The sequence below is a fragment of the Podarcis erhardii genome (genome assembly GCF_964252035.2).
Source record: "Podarcis erhardii genome assembly, chromosome: 12".
NCBI classification, from domain to species: domain Eukaryota; kingdom Metazoa; phylum Chordata; class Lepidosauria; order Squamata; family Lacertidae; genus Podarcis; species Podarcis erhardii.
The window spans coordinates 44930717-44958350 of record NC_138513.1 but is presented as its reverse complement, the minus strand read 5'-3'; the positions used below and the strand labels follow the sequence as shown (position 1 = coordinate 44958350).

Below are 27634 nucleotides of genomic sequence, written 5' to 3'. Positions count from 1 at the left end.
CTTGCTTTGCAAGATGAAACGTCTTGCGAGTTCTTGCGAGTTTTTCCCTTTTTTTTTAAGCCGCTAAGCCGCTAATAGCCACTAAGCCGCTAATAGCCGCTAAGCCGCTAATAGCCGCTAAGCCACTAATAGCCGTGCTTCGCAAGACGAAAAAACTGCTAGATGAAGAGACTCACGGAACGGATTAATTTCGTCTTGCGAGGCACCACTGTACACGGATAGTGTATCCCCTCATTTTCTTAATTTTGAGTCCTCCCCCAAAGGGGGTGTCTTATACACAGGGGCGTGTTATACACGGAAAAATACGCTAATTTTTTTTCTTACTTGCACTGATGATAGTCATTGTTTGGATGGGGCGCTTTTATCCATTTCCACAGTCACACAATCAATCAATCAATCAATCAATCAATCAGTAGCTGAACTGGGTTCCACACAGTCACAAAAACAAATTAACCGAAGAAGCCTCAAAAACAAAAACGCAAAAGAAATAGCGCGCGGGGGGGGGGAGTGCCAAACTTAATCCATTCTGGAAGTTTGTTTGTCTTCCGAAATGTTCAAAAACCAAGGCACAGCTTCTGTTTGGTGCAGGCGCCCCGGAAACAATAGCCAACAACCGCATCAGACGTTCAGCTTCTGAAAAACCTTCGGAAACCAGAAAATTTGCTTCTGGATTTTCGGCGTCTGAGAACCAAGGAGTTTGAGTACCAAGGTGTTTGAGAAACAAGGTACCACTGTACTGCCGTGTGGAGAGGAACTCAAGAGAAACTGGACAAAAAACCTATCGCCAGAACATTTGTAATAAAAGAGGTTACAGGATTTCAGCAGAAAGTTACAGGACACACTGATTGGAAATAAAGTAGTATATATCTTATCCCAAAACCTCTGCCATCACGAACAGTATTGAAAGTGGGATCTCTCACGATCTCTCTAGTTCCATCATGAGCACCATTCATAAAGGCACTGTAAAAAGTATGCCTGAAGTTGTCTTGAGCCAGCTAAACATGCATTTAGCAGACAGTTGAAATATTCAGCAATTGCACCAGTTAGCTGTTCTGGAGGGAGGAGGGACAAGAGATAATTAAACCAAGTTTCCTGTTCCCCTTTCTAAATAGCTGATCAGAGGTATTATTGATTTCCTCTGCACAGCAACATACATTCAACTCCAGATTCTTTGGGGAGCTCCTGTAATCCCTTTTCGATTTAATTCCCTTGGACAATTTGGTGTCATGGGCAAACTTGATTTTTTAATATTTTTTTATTTGTTGCACTTCTATGCTGCTTTCCCTTCAAATGAATCTCAAAGCTGCCTACAAACAATAAGTAATAATAACGGAACAGAACATCACAAGTGCATCGTAAATCATACAATTAACAAATCATCTGTAAAGCAATCACTATCTATAAAACACCAAACCAGCAATTTTAAAAAACCAGCTACTAAAAAAAATGAGCTTAACTTCACAATTACAGCAACGTCGTTTTAGATGATTAACAAATCAACGAGTCATTCGTAATCTATAAAGCAAGATTAACAAAATAGCAGTTAAGAAATAAGCTAAACACTGCTAGGTTCATTTGCACACATACTTGGCTAGCTCATGCTCACCCCCAAGTCAAGATTATTAATGAACAAGTTAAAAAGTGCTGGTCCCCAGTACTGATCTCTGGCAGACAAAAGGGAACATCCCTCCATAGGGAGAACTCTCATTTTATTCCTACTTTCCCCCTGTTCCTTAATCAGTTACTACTCCACCAGGGGGCCTCTTCTCCGAACCCATAGCTGTGAGCTTACTCAGGAGTCTTTGGTAAGGAACTTAATCACAAGTTTTTTGAAAGTCAAAGTACACAATGTTGATGGAATCACGTCTTTCTGTATGCTTGTGGACCCTCTCAAAGAACTGTGATAGGTTAGTGAGACAGGACTAACCTTTGCAGAAGACATGTTGGTTTTGCTTCTGCAGCAGTTGTTCTTGGTAATTTAATCTTTAATCATGCTTTCCATCAGTTTTCCTGGAACAGATGTTAAGCTAACCCACCACTAATTTTCCAGACCCCCTCTGGATTCTCTTTAAAAATAATAATACTGGTATTACATTGGCCGCCTCCCAGTCCTTAGGTACAGAGTGAACATTTGTGCAGACTGCAGTGAACGTTTACCGGTATGTTCAATAAATAAAAAATAGTCTAACATTGGAAATGGAGGACTCTTTATGTCACTACTTCATTGCTCAACTCTTGCACAAATTTCCACCACATAGTCAAAGGGAAAACATACAGTGGTACCTCGGGTTACATACGCTTCAGGTGACATATGCTTCAGGTTACAGACTCCGCTAACCCAGAAATAGTGCTTCAGGTTAAGAACTTTGCTTCAGGATGAGAACAGAAATCGTGCTCCGGCGGTGCAGCAGCAGCAGGAGGCCCCATTAGCTAAAGTGGTGCTTCAGGTTAAGAACAGTTTCAGGTTAAGAACAGACCTCCGGAACGAATTAAGTACTTAACCTGAGGTACCACTGTACATAGGTGTAGGAAACAAATTCCTTCCAGTAGCACCTTAAAGACCAACTAAGTCAGTTCTAGGTATGAGCTTTCGTGTGCATGCACACTTCTTCAGATACACAAGTGTGCATGCACACGAAAGCTCATACCAAGAACTGACTTAGTTGGTCTTTAAGGTGCTACTGGAAGGAATTTGTTTCCTACACCTATGTACAGTGGTACCTCAGGTTAAGTACTTAATTCGTTCCGGAGGTCTGTTCTTAACCTGAAACTGTTCTTAACCTGAAGCACCACTTTAGCTAATGGGGCCTCCTGCTGCTGCTGCACCGCCGGAGCACGATTTCTGTTCTCATCCTGAAGCAAAGTTCTTAACCTGAAGCACTATTTCTGGGTTAGCGGAGTCTGTAACCTGTATCTGAAGAAGTGTGCATGCACACGAAAGCTCATACCAAGAACTGACTTAGTTGGTCTTTAAGGTGCTACTGGAAGGAATTTGTTTTGTTTTGACTATGGCAGACCAACACGGCTACCTATCTGTAATAGGTGTAGGAGAGAGAGAGAGAGAGAAAGAAAGAAAGAAAGAAAGAAAGAACTGCTGGAATGACAGTATTTGAAGGAGGGAGAAAATCTACACCTGTCTTTTCCATTTGTCTTTTCTACACCGTAATAACCAACAATGAAAATGAAGAAGCCAAGGCGTTTCTCATCTAATTGCCTGTGGTGCAATTCTCTTTACTGAAGCGGGTCAATTAGCATAACTGCTATTGACAGAGCAATGCTGGGAGCAGGAGACCAAAGACTACTTAAGAAATTGCTAGGATTGGGAGGCTCTGTCCCAGATGGAACAGAGAACAAAAATATATGTTACAAAACATCATTTCCAATGTTAACTCCATTTTGGAAGGACAGTCGCACTTCTGTTTCCTAAGATTTATGTTAAAATGTAAGCGGAATGCAAATGAATATCCAAGTTTACTAGCAAGTGTTCACAACACCAATAGGAAACTAAATGGGAAAAGGACTGCTTTATCTGTGTACGGTGAAGCTTAGCACTGTTTTTAGAAATGAACATTTTAATGCCACTTGCAGAAACTATAAGATGATGTAATTTTCAGTAATCAGTTTTGCCATTTCCAGTCAGTTTTGCCATTTTGGCAATAATCCAACAGCTTAGTTTGCCATTCCTCTCTGGTAGCGACTTTGTCTTCTTTCCATCTCTGGGCTAGTAAGATCCGTGCGACTGTTGTCACTTACATAAAAAGTCTTTTCTGCTCCTTTGGAAAATTGCTTCTGTTGTTTTTTAACAAAAATTATTTTAAACATTTTTTCCTCAATTTATTATTTATCATTTCCTGGAATGCTTTTGTTACCTTACATGTCCACCACATATGATAGAAGGTGCCTTCTTTTTGTTTACGTTTCTAGCAGATATCAGATTCAACTGTGATTCAAAGCTGGTTAACCTGATGTATGTGGAATGAAACAGGCTTGGTGATGGTAACTGGCTTAGTTGGCTTATAAACAGAAAAAACACACTGGGGCTGCTCCAATTAGTTGTCATTTGCCATGATAGCTTCACTTTAGGAAACACACCACAAGGTAATAGAGGAAGACTCACGACAGGCTCCTGTTGTCATTCCCTGGTTGTGGGCTTCCCATGAGCACCTAGCTGGTTACAGTGGAATACAAGATGCCAAACTAGACGTGATTTTGGTGTGATCCAGCAGAGCTCTTATATTTTTATTCAATTCAAAATCCTTTATTAGGCATAGCACACCACACATTAACAAACAAACATCATATACAAACTGTATAAAATACGGGCACAGCACACACAATTTATCCCAGTCCTATCTATTCTTAACTCCCAGAAATTAAACGATGTACATAAATAACACAATACAATATAATATAGAATAATAATACAACACAGCAACATCACCTACCATTAAAAACCACTAAGTCTCATATATTTTTATAACTTGACCCCGTTCAAGTAAAATGCTCAGTCATTGTGTGGACTGGATTGCCTGCCTGTGATCCAAAATACAGTGGTACCTCTAGATGCGAATGGGATCCGTTCTGGAGCCCCGTTCGCATCTGGAAGCAAACGTAACCAGGGACGGCACGTCTGCGCACACGCACGTCGCTTTTCGCCGCTTCTGCGCAGGCACGTGATGTCATTTTGAGCGTCTTGGCATGCGCAAGCGACAAACCCCGAAGTAATGCGCTCCATTACTTCCGGGTTGCCGCGGAGCGCAACTCGAACGTGCTCATCCTGAAGCACATTCAACCCGAGGTATGACTGTATACATACAGACAAGTCCCACGAATATTTCATAGAATCATAGAATCATAGAGTTGGAAGAGACCACAAGGGCCATCGAGTCCAACCCCCTGCCAAGAGACCACAAGGGCCATCGAGTCCAACCCCCTGCCAAGCAGGAAACACCATCAGAGCACTCCTGACATATGGTTGTCAAGCCTCTGCTTAAAGACCTCCAAAGAAGGAGACTCCACCACACTCCTTGGCAGCAAATTCCACTGTTGAACAGCTCTTACTGTCAGGAAGTTCTTCCTAATGTTTAGGTGTAGTTTGGAACCATTGCTCTGTGTCCGCTTCTCTGGAGCAGCAGAAAACAACCTTTCTCCCTCCTCTATGTGACATCCTTTTATATATTTGAACATGGCTATCATATCACCCCTTAACCTCCTCTTCCCCAGGCTAAACATGCCCAGCTCCCTTAGCCGTTCCTTCTTTGAGCACGAGTCCCACTCAGGTTTGTTCCCAAGTTAGTGTGCATCAGACTGAAGGCTTTGAGATCCTGCCTCCAAACCCCTCCAGGCACAGTAAACCTGCTGTCATGGCCATGAAGAGAAATGGGTGTGGAAGGGGTGGATAGAAAGGTAAAGGCCAGTAAGTGCAGAATGCATGGATTTGGGGCAGACCTTTTGCAATCAACGTTTGCCCTTCTCGCTAATGCTGCTGCTTGTGATAATGGTGGTTTGCTGTCAGCACCAGAAGAGGCTGTCATGGTTGTCATTTTGGCGTACTGAAAATCGAGTCTCTTCCTTGTGAGCCATTCCCTCGATTCAGTGAAACCAAACAATGGTTTGTGATAAAGTGTTTTTATGGGGAAAGGTTGCTTTGTCTTCTGAAATATTTAATTTCCAGAGCATAGCCAACATGCCATTGTTAACACAATATTTTTCTTTTTTCCCCCTGTCACATTGTCATAATAATGGTTTAAAATGTCTGAATTAGCGGTGTATGCTGCAAACTGTTCTGCCTTCACTTTCTGGGGAGGGGTGGGGTGGGGGTGGGGGGAGTCCCAAACCCCAAACAGCAAACAGATTGGCTCTTTGGTATGTGGCCTATTCTCTGTTCTCTTTGCTCCTTTGCATAGCAGAAAAACATTCATCTATCAACGCCAGATTTTCATATTTATTTTCCCGTTTTAAATGGACTTTGTGGCAAGCAACTAAACTGATTTCACACTGTACATCATTGTCACTGCAGAGGGAAAAAACTAAATGAAACTAGATTCTCAACCTCTGAAAATGTATTCACAGATCATATATTACAGGCCCAGTCACGATCACATCCATCTATTAGTAATTCGTAAACCATTGATGTATTGAGGATTTGCTCTCTTTATTTTGTCTTTAGTGAACCATCACTTTCCCCCTTTTTTGCATTAGAGGGCTGCTTTTCAAGGGCTTTAAGTTTCCCTTCTGCACTCTGAGCAGCTGTAGGGATGAAGGGAAATATTGCTGGGGGGAGGGAAGGTATGACGAAGATGGCTGGTTGGCACTGTTAGGGACTCAAGACATTTTACTCAATGACAGCAGCAGCAGTAGCTTGACTAATACATCTCAACTAACAAGAGTTACTAGGGTGCAGTGGCTGGAGTGTTGGACCAGAAGGTGGAAGGAGTTCTGCTTAAATCCCTGCTTTTTCTTCTTTTTTGGTGATCACTCATAGCTGAGTAAGATTGTCTTTCATGAACACAGTTTTAACAGTGAGTCCATAAGTGACTGTGGAGGCCAATTCTGGATCCACACGTCCTTCCACAGTGGGGACATAGGTTTCTGGGTGGAAGTTGATCACAGTGTGGATTTGCCAAGCATGCCTTCCTCTTAGCACGTTTCTCCCTTTCGTCCTGAGTTCGAACGTCTTCAAAATAAAGGCTGTTCTCCAACTGGAGCGCTCACAAGCCAGTGTTTCCCAATTGTCAGTGTTTATTCTACATTTTTTAAGATTTGCCTTGAGTGAGTCTTTAAACCTCTTTTGCTGACCACCAGCATTATGCTTTGCATTTTTAAGTTCAGAATAGAGTATAGTGGTACCTCAGGTTAAGAACTTAATTTGTTCTGGAGGTCCGTTCTTAACCTGAAACTGTTCTTAACCTGAAGCACCACTTTAGCTAATGGGGCCTCCTGCCGCTGCCCCACTGCCACTGCGTGATTTTTGTTCTCATCCTGAAGCAAAGTTCTTAACCCGAGGTACTATTTCTGGGTTAGCGGAGTCTGTAACCTGAAGCATCTGTAACCCAAGGTACCACTGTCATTGCTTTGGAAGGCGATAATTAGGCATCCGCACAACATGACCAGTCCAACGAAGTTGATGTTGAAGAATCATTGCTTTGAAACTGGTGATCACTGCTTCTTCCAGTACACCAGCATTAGTTCGCCTGTCTTCCCAAGTGATGTGTAAAATTTCCCCCCACTCTATCATGAAGCTCACTGGGTATTTTTGGGTTAATCACTGTCTTGGGTGAACCTATTCCACCAGGTTGTGTGTTTTTTTTTTTTTTTTGTATGAATCAATGAGCATGTTCCACAAAAATCAAGATATAAATGTATACACAAAGAAACAGATGACTTCATGGTAAATGAATCATGCAAAAATGAAGAGGAGAGGTTGTTTTCCCACTGTCCATTTTGTAGTGTAAGCTTTCTTCAAAGCAGGGATAGACTCTGTAAGTCTGTGAGGCACCAAGGACATGGCTTGTATTGAAATGATGATTTCACAGTCTTCATCCTGTGTTTATACCCAGGCAACATTAGAATCTTTATCCGCATATTCATATAACTCCAACGGTCTTTTCCAGAGAGTGGATAACCTCTACTCTCAGGTAATAATAATTCAGGTAAACAAGCTGACTTAAAAGAAAATATAACTATTTTGATTTATTTGTAAAATATATCAGTCTCTCTGATTAATTAGCAGGCTCGTTCCTCCTTCTTTTCTTTTCAAACCTGAATTTGACAGAAACAGGATCATATTCTTTTTCTGTTTTGGCTTGCGAATTTCATTGCTGAAAACCAACTCCGAGCTCTGTGAAGTGCATTATAATTCCTACCCTTGGTCCTTCGCCTCCATTAGAAAGAGAAATTTTGTGATTTAACTTGAGAGGTAGATCGCTGCACTTTACAGCGCTCTTGGCAGGAGTGCTAATTTAATGTAATGCAGTTGGAAATCTAGGGTGGTATTCAATGCTAGTCCTGCTCTTCATAGACGCATTAAAGTTAATGGATATGGCTAATGTGGTTTCATTAACTTCAATGGGTCTACTCTGAGTAGGACTTGGTTAACTACCATAGTGAAAGGGCAAGTTCAGGACAGCCTCTTTTACTCTCTTTCTTTTTTCTTTTTTTTAAATTTTATTTATTAAATTTTGACATAAATATATTTCACAAACGTACAAAAGACAAAATGAAAAAGAAAAAACAGAAAAAGAGAAGAAAAAAAAAGAAAAGAAAAAAAAAAAGAAAAACACGAAATACATACAACTTTAAATGACATTGATCGACTTCCCTTTATCTCGATTTCGGAAAATATTGCCTTGTTTATCTATCTGCTGTGTCTATTCCTTAATAAAACTTTTTACGTAGTAAGCGTTATCTCATGCCTACTGTGATTTCTGTAAGTACATATGTGTTTCTGATCAACATTTTGATTTTCCCCTTGTCTCTTTTTCCATACATATCCTAAATTTATCCCATTCATTGTTAAATTTTGCACTTCTTTGATTTCTTATTTTCTGTGTCAATTTAGCCAACTCCAAATAATCGGATAATTTAAGTTGCCACTCCTTTAGTGTTGGGATTTTTGGTGTTTTCCAGTACTGTGCTATGAGGGTTCTGGTGGCCTTTTTTCAATATGCAACGGTGGCCGCCAGAACCCTCTTTTACTCTCTTTCTTTACACACCTGCCTTGCAAGATAGGCTGGCTGTGTCTCTAATTCTCCTGTAGTTGCCGTCACCTCCTTCTACAGCTTGTTTCCTTCCCAGACAAGGAGGGATCTGGAGGAGCCCAGTTAGATCCTGGACCAGATCTCCTTGTGCCAACCCTCCCTGCCCTTTTATGTTGTTGTTGCACTATCTGAGTGGACATTGCTGTGCGATATCTGGACCACCTAGCTTACCAGCCCAGGTGAGCCACGTTGTCCACAGCCATATTGCGGATGAGTTTTATGTTATTGTGATGTCGCCTGGTGTTCAGAATTGCCACCACTAAGTGGGAGGTCAAGTTGTCATGGCACTTGCAACTTGCTGCTTAAGGGAAAGCTGGGGCAGGTGACAACCTTTAATTGTGTGTTGTCCCCTCTCCTCTGATGACATAGCCTGCGCCTCATATCATTATTGTAGTTTTGAATGGTCCTCCATACTGAAAAATGCCTTGCCTAAGAGCAATAGCATCATGACAGTGGGTAGTGCCATTGGTTAAGTCTGATGCAATGGTTACATTGTGGTTGGAGCAAGGATGAGCAACACTTTTGCTGCCCAGGACCATAAGTAGTGGTAGATGGGCACTCAGTAGCCACATGCCAGTGTGATTTGACACCATCCCATTTGGGGGTGACCATGCATAGAGCTTTGAACCATCTCCCTGCAGAGGTGAGGGGAGAATATTTTGGTAGTAGGGATTGTGCTACTGATAGCCACTGCTTAGAGGAATGGTGGATTATAAAAGTAATGAACAGTGTTTTGTGGCTGAATCCAGTCTTTCTCATTCAGCTCTGACTATACTGTGGACTTTTGTTGTTGTTTAGTCGTTTAGTCGTGTCCGACTCTTCGTGACCCCATGGACTAGAGCACACCAGGCACTCTTGTCTTCCACTGCCTCCCGCAGTTTGGTCAAACTCATGCTGGTAGCTTCAAGAACACTGTCCAACCATCTTGTCTTCTGTTGTCCCCTTCTCCTTGTGCCCTCCATCTTTCCCAACATCAGGGTCTTTTCCAGGGAGTCTTCTCTTCTCATGAGGTGGCCAAAGTCTTGGAGCCTCAGCTTCAGGATCTGTCCTTCCAGTGAGCACTCAGGGCTGATTTCCTGCAATAGCTGTTTCATATGTGGACATTGCTTGAGCATTATAGTGATTGTGCGCATTCATGCTTACGGCTCTGTGCATTGCTATGAAAAAGCAGTTGAGCCATTCATGAAATTAAAAAGCAGAACCACGCGAACTTGCTCTTCTTTCTGTATGTGGCTGGTAGGCCCAATGGTTTGTTGAACCGGGCTCTGTTTGTTTGTTTCAGATTGCATCACTGTTTGATTTGTAGTTGTTCAGGAAATAATGCGCTCTGGCATTTTGTTGCCAGAGGTTCCCTGGTTTTTGATTACAGCTGGGTGTATTGATGTGCCGCAACGAAGTAACAGCAATATCCTGAGGGCAAATGTTCTTTTTGCAATGGAGCTGCCTACCTTTCCTTCATATCATAAAAGTTTAAACAGGCCAAAAAGCCAAACAAAACTAATGGTTCTCCATTCTCAACATTTTTGGAATTGAGATAGATAGCTCCTGTTCTTTTGGTATATTTGTGGGAGAATGAGTCACACTTTCAGTCTTCTGCTAAATTGAAGCGAAGGAAAGTTAAAGTGTAATTTAACTTTCAGATGGAAATAATGTTTTTTATATTGATGGAGGTTTCATTTTTTTAAAAAAAGAAGAAGAAGCCCACATAGGAGTGGGCTACCATTTGAAAAAAGTTTCACCTGCAAGGAAGTGATTGTGGAGGAGCCTCTCTATCTGACATTGTTTTTTGCAAAAGATCAGATTTAATTGCTTCAAACATTTTCTGATTGTGTGCAGCTTTGCAATGGTTGTGGAAGCACTTAAAGCTATAATAAAACAATTTCCGGAAGATCACACTCACATTTTGAGTTGCATTTTGTTAAGCCATGGCTCGTCAACATGCTCCTAATGTTATTGGGTTACTTCTCCCATCATTCCTGACCATTGGCCCTGTTTCTTGGTGGCGATGGGAGTTAGAATCCTGCAACATCTGAGGACATCATGCGTGGTACCCCCTGTGCTTTTTATTTTTTTAAATTAGCTACAAAGGTTTCTTGCATTCCATATAAATTGGAAAGCAAAACCGAGGGTGAGGAAAAAATAAACTCAGGATTGCCAGATAGATTTTTCTGACCTTCACTTCAAAGAGAATCGTTCCAGACCAATGTATTTCAAGGTAGAGACGATGTGGTTCAGTGGTGACAGCTAGTGGTATTAATTTCATGGTTGACTAGGTAGGTAGCAACGGATGGGCAGATTCCTGTGCACACATACTCAGGAGGAAGCCCCACTGAATTCAATGTGGTTTACTTCAGAACAATGGCATGTAGAATTGCAATGTACAGTGGTACCTCAGGTTACATACGCTTCAGGTTACAGACTCTGCTAACCCAGAAATAGTGCTTCAGGTTAAGAACTTTGCTTCAGGATGAGAACAGAAATCGTGTTCTGGCGGCGCGGCAGCAGCAGGAGGCCCCATTAGCTAAAGTGGTGCTTCAGGTTAAGAACAGTTTCAGGTTAAGAACAGACCTCCAGAACGAATTAAGTACTTAATCCGAGGTACCACTGTAAATCAAAAATTTTCTAAGCATTCTAGACTGCCCATTCTGCTTGCTTTCCTTCAGCACTTGGTATTCAAAAGCTGCTTCTGAACCAAAAAGTGCCACAAAACGTCACAGCCCATCCCCTTTGTACTGCTGTGCGTCCCTCTTCTCCTTCCCCCATTAGCCATCTTCTTCCTGGGCCATCTTTTTTTCCTGTAAAGGTAAAGGGACCCCTGACCATTAGGTCCAGTCGTGGCCGACTCTGGGGTTGTGGCGCTCATCTCGCTTTATTGGCCGAGGGAGCTGGAGTACAGCTTCCGGGTCATGTGGCCAGCATGACTAAGCCGCTTCTGGTGAACCAGAGCAGCGCACGGAAACGCTGTTTACCTTCCCGCTGGAGCAGTACCTATTTATCTACTTGCACTTTGACGTCTTTTCGAACTGCTAGGTGGGCAGGAGCAGGGACCAAGCAATGGGAACTCCCCCCCATCACGGGGATTCGAACCGCTGACCTTCTGATCGGCAAGTCCTAGGCTCTGTGGTTTAACCCACAGCTCCACCCGCGTCCCTTTCTTTAAGTACCTCCACCTAATTCCAGCTTCCTTCCCTTCCCAGACCCAGAATTTTTTAGGGTGGGGAGTGGAGGAGGGGAGAGAGAACACAGAAAAGTCAAAGTATTTTTCTATGTGTGCGCATTGTGTTCCACATGTTAAGATCCACGACAGAAAAAGAACAGTTTATATTATTGACAAGAGTCCAGCAATGAGGGATGGAATGGGGAGAGAGATCCTTGTTTGGGTGTGTGTGTGCTTGCCCCCCTTCTGCCCCATGGCACTGCCCATTAACCCAACACAGTTGCTTTGTTATTGCCCCATTGTAACACTGCCGTGCTAGGCTGGCCATAGTTCAAAAAGTGAATATCCGGACACAAAAGTTGTTGAACTCTTTTTAGTCCCCTCCCCCCAATGAAGGAAATCACCAAAAAACCAACTCTTCCAATATGGGCTGCCATATGCACGGGTTTTCGTGGACATTTAAGCTGATTTTCGATAATTCTGCCTGGATGCCATTTTCGATGGATGAATCTGGGAAATTCTGGATGTATGGCAGTCCTAGGCAGTGCACAAGTGACCTCTGGGAATTCTCCACTCAATTTAGGAGCAGAGAATTTGTGTGTGTGTGTGTGTGAGTGAGTGAGAGAGAGAGAGAGAGAGAGAGAATTTCACTGAATTTCTCCAGAGGGGGAGAAATTCCCCAACGCTTTTGCAGGCCTGTGGGGCTCCCCATTAGCAGTGGTGCAACTTTTTTCTTCTACCCTCAGGCTTATTTTGCTGCGACTGCATCTGACACCAGAGCGTGTTCTCCTTTATGGAGAGCACGTGTTGCAGTGGGGGCTAACAAGACACCCCACTGTTGCTGGGCGGGAAAAGAGGTTGGCTACCATTATAACTGAGTTCTTCTTGCTGCTGGGGAGAGTCATATGTTGCCATTTTGTGATTGACAGCCATAGCCTTTATATACCCTGCGTGCAGCGTTGAGCTTCCTCTTTTCGCTGTGTGCATTGGATCACCCGTCCACCCTCCCTATGTTCAGGGGTTTTCGCTTGACCTTGCTATGCCTGTCATGTGGTCATCTGCTTTTGGGGCAGGGGCCCGGTAGGAATTTTGTCCATTTGGCTGATTGGCTGGTGCCATTTGGGTTTTGCCTACTGCGTAGCAAATTGCCACAACCTGTAAGGTTGCGGTTAGGCATTGGTTTTATGAATTGGTTGGTGGAGGGGTATGGATTGGCTGTGCCTGCCCCTCCAAAAGTGTTGCTGCTGCAAGGGATTCCGTTAAAGGAATCCAGGGACTCGCCATGCTTTTGTCCGAACCCCTGTCAAGGGGCTAGGGCCACGTAAGAACCCCTGGGAGCATTAGGGGAGAGGTGAGGGCATGGTACCCAGCTCCATCTTTCTCCCCAAAATGTTTTCCCTTTTTGACTTCGCGGGCGTGTGGATGTCAGACTGTCTCCGTGCGGGGCCAGATAGTCGCAACCAATGCCTAAGCAACCACTCACATTTCTTGTATTTTAATAATGTTGTGGCTAAAATTATGCCAAAAACCTTAAACAAAAATCATGTGTCAATTGTGTTTTATTTTTTTGGGGGGGTGGTGCCTTGGGGACCTCGACACACAACTGTCACTGTGTTGGCAGCCTGGCTAGCGTTTTGCATCTTCCACGGTGCCCCAGACCTGGTGTCGTTCCAGGGCAAGGGGACAATGGTGGCTGCCGTCCCCCAGTGGCGAAGAATACTTAAAGAAAATTCTGCAAAGTGGTCTTCTTTTTCCAGGACGGCTGTGAGGAAAAGAAATGCAATTGTCAGAAATTCCCTCAGAAAAAAAAGTCTTGAGAAATTTCAGCTGAGCTTTAGTTTTGAATATGGTTCCTGCTGGGAGCAGGTGGCTTGGCTCACCAGCCCCCTCACTTCCATATTCACTGCAGATGCCTTTCCTAATTCCCGTTTTCTCTACACAAGCATGCATATGCAGTCTGGATTTCATTCTGGTTTTTTCGAGGGGTCCTCCCACTAAACATTTTTAGGCACTTCTGCAAATCTCTGGTTTTTCACAAGCATGCAGAAGCGTTCCGTGTTGTGTGTGGGTGGAAGTGTTTTGGCTGCAAAGACATCAGCAGGCCTTGTCCAGGTTTGGGGCTAGAGGGGGTGATGGGTAGGGGCAGCCCAGGATGTTTTGCAGCCAGAGGAAAAGGACAAAATGGCGCCCTTCCTCATTCCTCAGACAGAGACTGACTGGATTGTCAGCTGGATCTTCCTTCAACACTGGAGATGGGATCTTTTCCTCTTCTGCCCTTGAAGAAGCAGGCTAGTTTTAGGGCGCCCAGCACAGATCATGTGGCATAAGCAGTTCTGTCCTCCAACAAAAATGAATGGCTGGGTGTGTGCGGAAAGAATGGCCAGAAAACTGCTGCCGCCCCCATTGAGCATCTACTACCTGAGGTGGTGGCCTCACTCTGCCTAATGATAGAGCTGGTCCTGCCAACAAACGTTATCTGTGAATTTTAGCAGCATCAGGTGGAGCAGCAATGCTCACCTGACCTCTGGTTGTGTGTGCCACTGCTGTATACTGAGATAAGAGTGAGGGAGGGGAGAGACAGTGACAAGTTCGGCTCAGTATGAACACACCAGCAGAACCAGTATGCAGTGGCAAAGTGGGTGACTGGAAGTTAGGAATTTGGCTCACACAGTCCTTAAGCCATTGTGGTGGGATAGTGTGCTGCTTGTGCGTAAAAGCTTGATCCCTCTGGGGTTTGGCTGGTCATCCAAACCGATGCACTAACGGAGCCCCCAAAGCATGACTCCGTCAGTCGCTGGTAGAATCTGACAGTGGGCGTCTACGGAATTTACGCCAACATAAAAGCTCTTTGACAGACATGCGCTTTCGAGACTCTCTGCGTGACAGTTTCCGGCGAAGGGTGGGCGTTCCCAACGGGGGTCCCGTTACCTCTCCACTACTCTCACTGGAAGCATCCCAGAGCCTCCCCTCCGCTGTGACTCCTGCACTCCCCCTGCTGGTTCCCTCTTCTACCGCAGATTCTCTCCTATTCTCCTGTAGCCTGTCCACTACCTGTCTCTCCGATGGCAGTTCCCTGACATCCACCTCCCCCCCAGGGCCCCCTTCACCCCCTCCCGCCTCCTCTCCCACTGGCGGTGAGGGCGGAAAGCCCCTGAAGGAACTCTCCTCGTCGTCCGAGGATTCTAACACTTCCAGCCACGGCGTACCGTCTCTCTCCCCGTCTTCCTCTTCTTCGTCGGAGTCGGCTTCTTCACCCACCCCTGACTCTGGGAACCCTTCAAACTCTCCTTCCTCATCGGTGGTCCCAAAGTGTTCCCTTCTAAATCGAGCCACGGGTTGCGGTTTTCTTGGGAAACGCTGATGAAATGTTTCTATTAAAACCTCGTCATTGACTACCTCTGCTGGTACCCAAGTGTTTTCCGACTCTGCTTCCCCCTCCCATTCTACCAGATATTCCACCTGATTCCCCTTCCACCTGGAATCAATGATTCCTGCCACGTTCATGTCGCGCTCTCTCTCTTCTATCACGGGCGTTTGGGTGGCCTCTCTCTCACGCTCCCCCCACTCGCGTCCCTCTCGGTACGGCGACAGTAATGACCTGTGAAATACTGGGTGTAATTTCATGTGACTGGGCAGCCTGAGTTTGAATGCCACTGGGTTGACCTGCTGTATGACCTCAAAGGGTCCCAATCTTTTGGGCCTCAATTTCTTACTCCCGCCCTTGAACGGTAGCCCTTGGGTGGACAACCACACCCGGTCCCCCACCCTTATAGTTTCACCTTCCCTCCTATTTCTGTCTGCTTGCTTCTTATATTCTTCCTTGGCTTTCTCTAAGTTAAGTTGAAGCTGACGGTGGATCGCCTCCATCTCTTCAAAAAAATATTCCGCCGCCGGCACGCTCCACCTCTCCCCTCCCTCTCCTGGGAATGCCCGGGGGTGACACCCATAATTTGCCAGGAAGGGACTCATCCCTGTGGACACGTTCTCCGCGTTGTTGTAGGCAAATTCTGCTAGAGGTAACTTATCCACCCAATCATTTTCTCTGTCTTTTACATAACACCTCAGGTATTGTTGTAAAACCCCATTTGCCCTTTCCGCTTGCCCATTGGTTTCTGGGTGCCGGGCAGTTGAGAAATTGAGTTCTACGTGCAGTAAGCTCATAAGTTTCCTCCAGAACCTGGAAGTAAATTGTTTCCCTCTGTCGCTGACCACCCTCAAGGGGGCGCCATGCAACTTGAAAATATGTTCTACAAACAACTTGGCGGTTTCCTCCGCTGTGACTGCATGTGAACAAGCTATAAAATGACACATCTTGGTTAATTGATCTACCACCACCATGACAGCTGTTTTGCCTTTGGATTTTGGCAGGTCCGTCATAAAATCTATGGATACTGCCTCCCATGGCCTTTCGGGCGTGGGTAAGGGTTGTAATAGCCCCGCTGGCGCCACCCTCTCTCCTTTCGCTCGCTGGCACCTGTCGCAACCCCTGACATATTCCCGTACGTCCTCCCTCACCTTGGGCCACCAAAACTCCCTGGTAACCAACCACATGGTTTTGTGCTGTCCAAAATGTCCCGCTGTGGGGCTGTCATGCAACTGCTTGAGTACTCTGCCCCTCAGTTCCCCGTCGGGTATGTACAGTGCCCCTTTGTAATACAACGCCCCGTTCTTTTCTTCGAACCCCCCTGTGTTCTCCTCTGTCCTCCGGAGCTCTCTGAGTTTCTCTTGGGCGTATTCATCGTTCTCCGTACCCTCTATCAGTTCCCTCTGCCCCACCAATGCCGCCCCACACACCCAGCGGTCTTCAGGGATTACATGCCTTGCCTCAGGCGCTCCCTCCCCCTCTAAGTACTCAGGTTTCCTGGAAAGAGCGTCCGCCCTCACGTTCTCGGAGCCGGGCACGTAACGAATCTCAAAGTGGAATTTGGAGAACTCCTGGGCCCATCTCACTTGTCTCTGGTTCAGCACTCGGGCTGTTCTCCAGTATTCCAGATTTTTGTGGTCAGTTCGGACTTGAACCTTGTGCTGCGCCCCAATCAGCAAGTGCCGCCATTTCCGGAATGCTTCATGAATGGCGAGCAGTTCTCGGTCGTACACTGTGTAGTTCCTCTCTGATTTGTTCAACTTCCGCGAGAAGAATGCACACGGTCTCCATTCAGACGTATCTTTTCCCGGCTGGAGAAGAACGGCCCCCACCGCTCGGTCTGACGCGTCAGTCTCCACTCTCATTGGTTGTTGTAGATCCACGTGCAAGAGTTGCTCTTCCGACGCAAACGCCTGCTTTAAGCGTTCGAACGCTTGTTGCGCTTCTCCCGTCCAAACAAATTTCTTTTTGCTACTAAGACAATCCGTGATGGGCGCTGTTAAATGGGCAAAGTTTTTGATGAACTTCCTATAGAAGTTTCCGAAGCCCAGGAACCTTTGCACGTCCTTCTTGGTCTTTGGTGTTTTCCATTCCAGTACCGCTTGAACCTTGCTGGGATCCATGGCCAATCCCTTGTCAGACAACCGGTACCCCAGGAATTCCACCTCCTTGGTATGAAACTGACACTTCTCCAGTTTCACCCACAGCCGGTTTTCTCGCAGCTTGCTCAGTACCTCTCTTACATCTCGCACATGCTGCTCCTCATTGTCTGAGTACACCAGAACGTCATCTAAGAACGCTACGCAGTTCTTGTAGAGCAGTGGCCCCAGGACGTGATTCATGAATGATTGAAAACAGGCGGAGCCCCCTTGTAATCCGAAAGGCATAACGGTGTACTCAAAGGCCCCCAAGGGGGTGAACATAGTGGTCTTCCACTCATCCCCCTTTCTCACACGTATCAAGTTATATGCCCCCCTAAGGTCCAGCTTGGTAAAAATTTTCCCTTTTCTCACCCGTGTTAGAATGTCATCAATTCTGGGCATAGGGAAAGTCACTGGTTCTGACACTGCATTTAGGGCCCTGAAATCACATACAAGCCTGGGCTTGCCTGTGTTTTTTTTGTCCACAAAGAACACTGGGCTGCCCCCCACCGCTCGTGACTCTCTGATGAAACCTCGCTTGAGATTCTTGTCAATGAACTCCCTTAACTCCTGCATCTCACTGTCTGACATTGCATACAGCTTGCCCACTGGCAATTGTGCTCCTGGGAGTAAGGTAATTTGACAATCAAAGGGTCTGTGCGGGGGCAGTTTAACTGCTTCTTTTTCGCTGAATACGTCAAGCAAGTCAGCGTATTGTGGTGGCACCCTCCCTTTGTCCATCACTTCCATCCCTGCTAGAGTGCCCCTGGCGCCTGCCTGAGCCTCTCCCTCCTTGCAGTGTTCTAGGCAATGTGCTGATCCAAAGGAAACCACTCTCTGATGCCAGCCTACTAGCGGATCGTGTAGCGCCAGCCAGCTCATACCCAAGATAATAGGAGCTCCTCCCAAGGTGGCTACGTTAAACGCTATCAGTTCGGTGTGTCGTGCCACCCTCATTATCATTGGTACAGTCTGTTGGCTCACTTCTCCTCCCAACAGCTCCCTCCCATCAATCGTGGTAACCTGCAAAGGCTTACTCAATGGGATAGTCTGTATTTGGTGTGCAGCTGCAAACTCTTTGCTCATGAAATTACATGAGCTACCTGAATCCAATAGCGCCTTTATCTTCAGTGGGTGTCCGTTTGCCAGTTCCAGCAACACCTCTATCACAAGCGCTGGTCTTGGAGGTTCCGGCGTGGGCACATTCATTACTCCCTGGCCTGGCTGCTGTGCCCTGATGTTGGCAACCAGGCGTTGGCTTTTACTGGCTCCGTGATTTCTTCTTCCTCCTTCCCCCCAACAGTTCCCGCCATCCCTTGCCATTCCTTCCTTTGCGGACAGACTCTGGCAAAGTGACCTGGCTGTTGGCAGAGATAGCATCTCTTGCCGCTCTTTCCCTCCTTCTTCCGCCCTTCACTGGTGTTTGAAACTGCGCGCGCGCGCGCTGTTCCAAGTTCCATCGGCTCTGCTGGCGGGAAAGGCTGCTCCGGAATCTCTGGAATGCGGAAGTCCTTCCAACGTTCCCCCTTTCCTTCCCGCTTTTCCATAGCTCTAGCTTCCTGGCGTGCCCCAATGGACAGCGCTGATTTAGTCAGCTGATCCATAGACTCCGCCCTAGGCGCCCGGGAAAGTTCATCTTTCACTGCCGGAGAGAGACCTTCTTCAAACAGCATTTGAATAGGTTCACTAGCAAGGTCCCACCCAAGTCTATGAATCAGCATGGTGAACTCAGTCCAGTACTCACGTACAGATCGGCTCCCCTGTTTACACGCCATTAACTGCCTGCGCACCACTCCCTGCTCGATCTCGCTGGAAAACATCAAGTCCATGGCGCGGAAAAACTTCATTGTGTCCTTTAAGATTTCATTATTGGCTGCCATCAGGGGCCGAACCCAGTCCCTCGCCCCTCCCTCTAGATGGCCAATCACGTACGCCACTCTAGAGTTCTCGTCGGGGAAGTCATCAAACAGTAGATTGAGTGCATATTGCATCTCTGTCCTAAAGGCTTGATAGTTCCGGGGATCCCCCCCAAATTTCTGCACCAGTCCAGGCACCCGTCTGGCAAGTGGGGTGGTCTTCCCCTTATCTGCATCTTGAGCCCTCCTCTCCTCGAGCCTCGCCGTTTGCAGTGCCAGCTGGACCTCCAACGCCCTGTACCTTTGTTCCAGGCTTGGATCTGCGCCAGCTCCCGCTCCTGCTCCTCCGGTTCCGGATGGTTCGCTCATGATGCCTTCTGCTTGCACAAGCTGCTTTCAAAGACTGTCAGATTGCTGTGGTGGGATAGTGTGCTGCTTGTGCGTAAAAGCTTGATCCCTCTGGGGTTTGGCTGGTCATCCAAACCGATGCACTAACGGAGCCCCCAAAGCATGACTCCGTCAGTCGCTGGTAGAATCTGACAGTGGGCGTCTACGGAATTTACGCCAACATAAAAGCTCTTTGACAGACATGCGCTTTCGAGACTCTCTGCGTGACAGTTTCCGGCGAAGGGTGGGCGTTCCCAACGGGGGTCCCGTTACCTCTCCACTACTCTCACTGGAAGCATCCCAGAGCCTCCCCTCCGCTGTGACTCCTGCACTCCCCCTGCTGGTTCCCTCTTCTACCGCAGATTCTCTCCTATTCTCCTGTAGCCTGTCCACTACCTGTCTCTCCGATGGCAGTTCCCTGACAGCCATCAAGGCTAATGGCTGTCACCAAAGCTTGTGGCAGTGAATTCCACTGGTAACTGATGTGTTGTGTGTGAAGAAGTACTTATTCTTGTCTGTCCTGTACTGTAACCTGGAGTCAAACATAACGTGTGAAGAAGTCATAAGCCACTGCTTTTGCCAGTTTGTTATTTCCCGAAATCCGAAGCAAGAAATCTAAGTCAAGCTGTGCCAAATGTTTTTAGAAGAATCCCACTAAACAGCGCAGCTGCTGTTGAGGATGTGAAGTTAAGTGTCTTATGGAATGACATCTTTGAGGAGACGCAACTCTTTCACGAGCTGAAATGTGAATTTCCAAGTTGAGGAGGTGCCCTTTTGCCAGTGTGTGGGAGGCCAACCCCTTGATGGTCAAAGTAAAGTTTAAGATAGGACTTGCTGTGTGATTATTATTTCCACAAGTTTGGGCTCAATGTGTCATGAGGAGCAAGAAATCCTACCACAGAGATTTGTTGTTGTTGTTTTTTTCTGTTTTGGTTCGGTGCCCAGATAATGTGAAGGAAAAAGCAAAGAGCAAGAAAAGTTTACAGAAAGCAGATTTTACTTCATCTGTATGCAGGGAGTGAGGAACAAATAATCATGAAGTTCAGGAAAGCCCTAGGGATGCCTTCACCAGCAAACCAAATTGTCGCTCAGTAGATCTGCTCAGGAAAGAGGTTATTTAAGCATGGTGTTCCCCCTAAAGGGTCTGGATGTTTAACTACATAAGTTAAGTTTAACTGCATTCTGAGAGAGGAGATTTAGGAAAGAAGACAGTAACCTGGGTATCTAAGATTGAAATCCTTTAGCAATTTGTGGGTCTTTCGGTTGCCATATTCCTAAAAGTGGATATCTGGGTAAAGTTGTTGAGCTTTTTTTTCTTTTTCTCAAAGTTGTTGAGCTTTTAAGTTTTGGAGCTTTAGGGGGAGATTTTGTGGCTAACTTACCCCCGCTTGCCATACGTCAGGGTTTTCCCAGACATTTTGCCGATTTGGCAAAATCCGCCCTGACGCCATTCTGCTGGCTGATTGCTGGATTTTTCTGGGAAAATCCAGACTTATGGCAGTCCTAGTGGGTCAAAAACTGGGCTTGGAAGATATCACCTCTGTGCAGCAGTTAGGATTCTGAGTTTCATCATGAGCATGCTGACTGGTCCCATTTCTTCTTCATGCCTGATTTCAATTCAGTAGATGCATAGGGGCCCGTGGATGCCAAGCCCAGTCCACATAGGGCTGCAAAAACAGAAGGGTATATACAGATCATATAATTCCCGCCCACATGGCTGGGAAGTCTCTATGAAATGTGATGCTCAGGAAGTAGAAACTGAGTGTGCCTAGAGGACAGGAATAACTAACATGGTCTTGATGTGCAGATGCACAGAACATGAACGTCTCAGGGTAAGGGGAAGCCAGAGCAGTGGTTAACAACAGCACTAAGGGGAAGCCTGAGCAGGGATTAACAACAACACTGCAATATGTATCTGGTACTCCTGCCTGCCCCTCCCTCCCTATCTCCGACATTCTCAGGAAAATGTCTACTGTATTGGCGTCATTTTTTAATTAGAGATCAGCTTTGGTGACATTCACACAGTCCTATTTACACAAATATAGGTATCTATCAGCGTAGTAAGGTGCATTTTGTGTATTTCATTTGTACAAAGGATTTGCATAACTTAAGGCCACATGGACAGGAAGATAGATAATATTGGCCAGTAAAATTCTAATTAGTCCCAATGGTGTCCTACCATGAAAACCTTTAAATGAAAAGGTTTTCTATTAGTGGCATTTACAAAGTACTTCAAATGGAAGATTTCATGTTGTTAAGATCACTTTCCAATCAGTGTGACAAAATTCAGTGTTTCAGATATTTTCCAGGCATATTCTTTATTGTTTCTCATAATTTGCATTTTATGTCAAGCATTCCATTTTATGTCACCAGGCAGAACTTTTTAATGGCTTCTGAAGTGTCAGTCTTCCCCTTGTTTTCTTTCCAATAAAGCTATTGCCATCATTTCTTCAAGTGTGCTAATTTTCTTTCTAATAAATGGAAAAGTAGCTTGCCCCATTTGTTGAGAAATCCAAAATAATACAAAATGGCATGTCCCAATTAATGTCTTTTGAATCTATGGGTAGAAACATTTCCCCCAGGTATTATCGGAATTGCATGTTCCTGTGGCCTAAAGGTTTGTGTCTTATGTTAAGGTGGATTTGTACACCTACCTGATAGCTTTAGCAGGAGAAGAGTGCCCGATTTGAGCATACACGAATTCTCTTAGGTATATCTGTGCAACCAAAACATACCAGTTTCCATCTGTTAGTTGATACACCTTCTCCCAAAGAATTATGGGAGCAGTAGTTTCATGGGAGTACTGGGAGTTCTTTTAGAGACCCTATACCCCTCTCCTAGGCAGTAGGCACAGGCTAGCATTTCCAGTCAGGGCTGGCACCAGCACTTGGCATCCCTAGTAAGCTGCTAGGGCCCTGGCACCTTGGCAAGGGCAGCTGTTGAGAAATCTTCCAGACCAGAGCTCCAAGGGATGGCAAGCATTCCACCATGTCAATTTCCCATAGTATACCTGTTTGTGTCTCCCTAGTGGATGTTGTGAAACTTAAAATGTCAGCTAGATTCAGCCTCCAATGATTCTTTTGAATTATTATTATTATTATTTTTTATTATTTGTACCCCACCCAACTGGCTGGGTTTCCCCAGCCACTCTGGGTGGCTTCCAACAAAGATTAAAAATACATTAAAATGTCACACATTAAAAACTTCCCTGAACAGGGGTGCCTTCAGATGTTTTCTAAATGTCAGGTAGTTGTTTTTCTCTTTGACATCTGGCGGGAGGGCGTTCCACAGGGCGGGCGCCACTACCAAGAAGGCCCTCTGCCTGGTTCCCTGTAGCTTTGCTTCTCACAATGAGGGAACCACCAGAAGGCCCTCGGCGCTGGACCCCAGCGTCCGGGCAGAATGATGGGGGTGGAGACGCTCCTTCAGGAATACTGGGCCAAGGCCATTTTGCTTGCTACCTCTACTGTTGAAGCCCGCCATGGTTGCCCTGATGGAAAATGTGGCCTTCAAGAGGGAATTTTATCAAGGGCAAAATCCGTAATATCAGGAGCTCACCCTGTTTCTGCCTTACCAGTTTGGTTTTTGGACTCAACCTCTTTATTAGCCAAAAGGCAATTTTCATTCGCACTCATTTGAATAAATCCCAACATTCAAATGAAATGTAACTGTTTTCTCCTCATGGACTGATGCACAGACATCTTAACCATCGAGAGAAAGCTGTATTTCTTTCATTAATTGCTGGGGGGGGGGGAGATGTTGTGATGACATTAGATGAAAAACCCAATTCAGTCTTGTTGCATGTGGAATATTGACAGTATATTTTGAATAGAAAATCAACCTTTTCCCGACAGTCTTATAGCCAAAATCCATACATTCAGTTGCTCAGGTTTCAGAAAGATGCCCAGTGATTTGTTTTAGACTTAAGTGCTTCTGAAAGGCAATTTGGAGAAACCTTGAGAAATGGGTGGATTTAAAATTAACCCAAATGCTTTAAACAAATTCCATAGCTTTGAACTAAATCCTTCAGCTAAAATGTAGGGATATATTTATACTCTGCAGCACACCCAGTTTTCGGAATGTTCCCTGTGTTTTATCATGAAAGGCTATAGCTTAATATTGTCTTGATTAATGATGGTCTGCTCATTCATCACACTTGCCCACATGGAGGTAATGATGCTCACTTTTTCCTGAATTTTGAGCCGCTGCTCGTGGAACAGAGGTCAATTGTTGGAGCCTCTTGCTCCATGGTTCACATTGCATTTGTAGAACCCTGTGGACATAATTTAGGTTGCTTGTTTTGGCCAGAAAAGCCCTAAATCATTTGGATATGGCTCACTCATTTGCTGGGGACGCAGGTGGCGCTGTGGGTTAAACCACTGAGCCTAGGGCTTGCCGATCGGAAGGTCAGCAGTTCGAATCCCCATGACTGGGTGAGCTCCTGTTGCTTGGTCCCTGCTCCTGCCAACCTAGCAGTTCGAAAGCACGTCAAAGTGCAAGTAGATAAATAGTTACCGCTCTGGTGGGGAGGTAAACGGCATTTCTGTGTGCGGCTCTGGTTCGCCAGAAACGGCTTAGTCATGCTGGCCACATGACCCGGAAGCTGCACGCCGGCTCCCTTGGCCAATAAAGCGAGATGAGCGGCACAACCCCAGAGTCTGCCACGACTGGACCTAATGGTCAGGGGTCCCTTTACCTTTTAACTCATATCCAGTGTGGTATCGCTATGACTTTCCTGTGACTCAGTATCGTGGAACTTTGCTACCATTTGGATGATTGACTCACATGTGTCACTAGGTTCAAGCCCTTGGGGGCAGCAGCACCCCCCCCCCAATCTGGTCCATGGCTAATGGCATGAATGGTACCGTACAACCTCAGCAATCCCATGTCATTCAGTCGTCCAAATGTTATTAGTGTGCATTTAACCACAGGGAAGAGACAACTGCATCACTTGAGAGAATGTATGAGCCAAAACAAAGATACTGTAGTCTGTTTGTGCATCATCACAGAACGAATTCAGATTATTGATTCAAGTTGTGCAGGCCTTGCTCTAAAAATAGACATGGTATATTTTGTCTGGTTATGGGAATAGGCTATGTATTTGTAGATCTGGGATGCGGAAGATCATATCTGTTAATATGCCTTCTCTAACAGCACTTTGATGATCTCTGAAACCCAATGTTTGAACTGCAGACCGGAATGCATCATCAAAAGGAAAGTGTCTTTTAGTAGATCCTGAAAATTACATCACTAAATGGGTGGCTGGCTTTGTTGCCTGTGAATCTAAAAACTGTTACGAATTACTGCAGGAAAAAAATGGTTAGAATCATAGAATCATAGAGTTGGAAGAGACCACAAGGGCCATCGAGTCCAACCCCCTGCCAAGCAGGAAACACCATCAGAGCACTCCTGACATATGGTTGTCAAGCCTCTGCTTAAAGACCTCCAAAGAAGGAGACTCCACCACACACCTTGGCAGCAAATTCCACTGTCGAACAGCTCTTACTGTCAGGAAGTTCTTCCTAATGTTTAGGTGGAATCTTCTTTCTTGTAGTTTGGAACCATTGCTCCGTGTCCGCTTCTCTGGAGCAGCAGAAAACAACCTTTCTCCCTCCTCTATGCTGTAAAGGGGAGGTTTTTTGTACTTGATTACGTAAATTGTATTGATTTAACTTTTTTAAAATCTTGTATTGTGGGAAGGGTATCAATACATTTTAATATTACATATTTGGTTGTATTTAGATATTATGATCACTCATAACCCAGACTACAAACAGGACTGAACCTGTTCTGCGTACCCAATCTTCCTTTCCGTTGATTGGGATTTTTTCTCCTGATGATAAATTTCTGTCCCTGAGAGCTGGTTTTGGTGAATGCTTCACATACTTAATGCTTCACATACTTAGTGCTTGCAGTACTTTTGCCATTACAGTGCCCATTCCCACCCCCCTTCTGATTTTAAGACCAGATTAGCATTTTTATTTTATTCTATTCAATACAAGGTGGTCTTTTCCGAGGAGGAAGAGCACTAGGTGGGCTGCTAGGTCTCAGCACTGAAAAATGTGCCGCAATTTATGAAACAATGACCTTGTCAGAATGAAATGTTCCTTTTTTCATTCTCGACTGCCTCGTCTCAAAGGTGGAGGGAACTAGGTGATTGAGCTGAGCGAGGCATGAGCCAAAGAGGTAAAGATGGAAGAATGATAATAAATAAATGTCTATAGTAATTGGGTGCTGCACAGGAATCCTTTTGCTTTTAACCCACAGGGCCCTGTACCCAAAGCTTACAATCTAATTAAAAGAAGTAATACAGTGGTACCTCAGGTTACATATGCTTCAGGTGACATACGCTTCAGGTTACACACACTGCTAACCCAGAAATAGTGCTTCAGGTTAAGAACTTTGCTTCAGGATAAGAACAGAAATTGGGCTCCGGTGGTGCGGCGGCAGCAGGAGGCCCCATTAGCTAAAGTGGTGCTTCAGGTTAAGAACAGTTTCAGGTTAAGAACGGACCTCCAGAACGAATTAAGTACTTAACCTGAGGTACCACTGTAAAGTGACTTCAGCCCTTCTGAAAGAAATATTCCAGATCTCTTTGCAAAGCACAGGGGTAGCCAACATGGAAGCTGGGAATTGTAGCGCCAATATCTGGAGATCATCACATTGGGTACCCCTGAGCCAAGAGCTGAAGCCGGGATCTTCTGAGACACCTTTTCACAAACAGCATTTCCAGTTCCAGGGATTCCATGAAGAAAGTTGTATTGGCAGGCAAGCGCACACACACACACAACATGGGAGTTCCATGGAGTTGCACTCCTTTAGCAATTGTCCTGGTACTTCCTTCCCCTTCCTTCCTTCCTTCCTTCCTTCCTTCCTTCCTTCCTTCCTTCCTTCCTTCCTTCTCCATGCTTTCCAGGGGTTAAATCAGGAATGGCCAGCAGGTCAATGCTTGCAGGGTTCATTGCTGCTGGTTATTGAGAGGGAGAGCCGAGTGGGAATCCTGACATCGTGCGGGCACATAAGTGGAGCCAATCCGCTGCTCTCGTTGCTTGCCTCAACCCTCCCCTTCTAGGTAACCAGCAGTGACATGTGGCACTGGGAAGCCAGAGAAGCAATGCTGTGCCATCCGTTCAAGCGCTCACCATGGGAAAACATTGCCCTCCTCCTGGCTCTTTCATTGAGTTGTAACCTGGTGGTAACAGTTAAATATGCCGCTCCTTTGATGCAGGAGAGATAAGAACTCTCTCTGATTTGAATACATCTCAATGAAAGGAAATGTCAAAAACAGTGCAGAAAATAATGCAATTTATTATGCTAACACTTGCAGACTAAAATGATAGCAAGCACCACTCAGATATGCTCGTGTGATTTCTGTCCCTCACCTCGGACCAAAATGCGACTTGTGGAAATTTCTGCTCTCATTTCTGATGGAATCTTCTGACATCTCTAATGAAGAGCACGTGTCAATCGTTTTGTCGCACTCCAGTTTCACATGCTTGTGAGCAAAAGCCTGATCTGAGCCTCTGCTCATGGTTGCATTTTAAAGTGGGGCAGGGCGAAAAATAAACGTGTGTGTGTGTTTCATACTTTTTATACCACTTGATTGTGATGAAACCTCAAAGCTGTTTACAAAGCCGCACTTGAGAATCTATATCTGAATATAGAATTGACCCTGGTCCATTGGAAAAAGACTTTGTCGTGGTGCTAGGGTACTGTGAATAAACTTTACAAATAGACTGAAATGCCTCAGTAATAACACTTTTTTGACCAGGGTTATAGACTTGTGTGAGTCTGTTGCAGCAAAATCAATGAAGAATCTTGCCTCATCTTAAAGACTAGATTATTACAAAAGCTTTCACAGAGAGGTCTCTTTCATCAGATGCATACAGTGTTATTCTCAATACACAAATTCAGAGGAAAACAATGTAAACAGTTTTTAATAATAATGCTTAAGATTTGGGCATCTTTTA

The 27634-nt window shown here is 45.3% G+C and overlaps 1 protein-coding gene across 2 annotated transcripts in view; it reads left to right on the top strand.

Moving 5' to 3' along the window:
• Positions 1-27634, top strand: part of PDE1C (phosphodiesterase 1C) — a 278643-nt gene that overhangs the window by 81183 nt on the left and 169826 nt on the right. The gene's annotated exons all lie outside the window — the stretch shown is intronic.